Raw genomic sequence first — 2,258 nt, 5'->3', positions numbered from 1 at the left:
CATACTCTAAACTTTGATGTTATGCCGGAAAAAAAACGCACAAGAGCACATGATAAGGATGAAGACATGAGAAGTGAAGGAACAAATTCAGCCAGAAGGGACAAGAAGAAGAAGTCAAAGATGGAAGAAGCTGAAAGTAGCAGGAAGAAAAGATCAAGGCGAAGGGAAATTGGTATCAACGACTTCCCATTGGGAAAGGAGCTAGAGCCCTACAACATCCTGGAGGATTTACAAACCCAAAAGCCAAACATTTCATGGCCTCAACTTCTACACCTATCAGCCAAAGTAAGAAGGCAATGGCCAAAGTTGGTAAGTACAAGAATTCCAAAGAAGAAAGAAAATCTTTCCATTAAGGTTGTGGCCTCAAAGCTACAAAAAGATGTGGAACCCATTGTGGATGCTTACATAAGGGGTAAAAAGGTGTCTAATGTATATGTTGATGGTGGAGCTCAAATGTGTGTGATCACGGAAAAATCAATGAATAGGTTAGGGCTTGAAATTACAAAGTCCTCTAATTGTCAAGATAGGCTAGCCAACAACTCAAGTGTGAAGTGTTTGGGGATCATTGAAAATGTATAAGTCTCTGTATGTAACATAGATGCACGAGTGGATATGTATGTCATGCCAGCTAAGGGGGAGGGCTATCCCATCATCCTAGGGAGGCCTTGGCTCATTGCTATGAATGCAGATAAAAAATGGGGAATTGGTCGTTTGATTCTTAAGAAGGGTCAACCGGTGGTGTATGATTGGCGAGAAGGAAAGAAACTAGATATCAACTATGAAACCACGGCAGATGAAGAGAGCGAGGAGGGGAGTCCTTACTCAAGTGATGAGGAAGCATCAACCAGTGAAGAGGAGTCTTCGTTGGAGGTAATGGGAATTGTATTTAACGCCAACACCCAAGATGTTTCTGTAGAAGAAAAGCCAACAGACAATCACACACGAGGGGATGAAAGATGCCACCACCTTGAAGAAGGATTTGAGAAGATGCTTGCAAAAGATCTTACTTGTGAGGAGAAGAGGTCCTATATCAATATGTTAAGGAGGTATCCCAATTTGTTTATCACTGACTACTCACAAATAAGAGGTGTAGATGTAATAGACCATCAAATTGAATTGAAACCAGGGACCAAACCCGTGGCTTAAAAGTTAAGGCGACTAGGATCTGTGGAACAAAAGGCTCTCCTACAAGAAGTGAATCGACTCTTGAAGACTGGCTTCATCTATCCAGTATCCAACTCCGAATGGGTATCACCTATTGTAGTCACTCCCAAGAAGAATGGTAAGTGGAGGGTGTACGTGGATTACAAACCCCTCAACGCTGCGACAAAGAGGGAACACTTCCCTCTCCCTTTCCAAGATGAAATTTTGAATGAAGTAGCAGGTCACGAATGCTACACTGTGTGTGATGGGTATTCATGATATTTTCAAATTAGAATAGCAGAAGAGGACCAACCAAAAACCACCTTCATCACACCTTGGGGATGTTTTGCATTCAGAGTAATGCCTTTTGGGCTCACCAATGCTCCTAGCACCTTCATGAGATTCACAATATTTGTATTTCAACCATTCTTTGGAAAATCTATAAGAGTCTTTATGGATGATTTCTGTATTTATAGTTGTAGATCACTTCACTGCCAAAAGGTTGAAGAGGGGCTTAAGAGGCTCCATCAATTTGGGGGACAACTCAACCCAGAGAAGTGTCATATAGGTGAATCTCAGGTGGTTTTTCTAGGCCATGTGGTTTCTTCACAAGGAATTCAAGTGGATCCCTCTAAAGTAGAGGCCCTTTTGTCATTATCTCCACCAACAACGACTAAGGAGCTAATGACCTTCAACCACAAAGTGAGGTACATGTCTGGCTTCATCCATCTCCTAGCAGAAGCCATCGCCCCTTTGCATAGGTTGGCAAGCCAATCTACATTTGAGGAAGTGAAGGGCATTCTTAGCTCTCTCCCAATCCTAATGCCACCAGATCCAAAGGAGACCTACTATGTCACTCCAAGTGTAGGTTTCAAAGCAATTGGTATTGTTTTGATGCAAAAAGATCCTAAAACATCATACATGAGGCCGATCTATTTTGCAAGCAAGGTGATGACTCCGGCTGAGAAGGGATACACTGAAATGGAGAAAGTGGTCTTTGCAATCTTGTTTGCGGTAAGGAAGTTTCGATCGTATCTTCTCCCTGTGCCATTTGTTTTTCTCACCTGAGAGCACAATCTACCATATGTAGTACAACACATGAGCCTCTCATCTAG

Source organism: Adiantum capillus-veneris, chromosome 12, assembly GCF_014529385.1.
Source record: "Adiantum capillus-veneris isolate H3 chromosome 12, ASM1452938v2, whole genome shotgun sequence".
Taxonomy (NCBI): Eukaryota; Viridiplantae; Streptophyta; class Polypodiopsida; order Polypodiales; family Pteridaceae; genus Adiantum; species Adiantum capillus-veneris.
Note: the sequence above shows the minus strand (reverse complement) of the source record.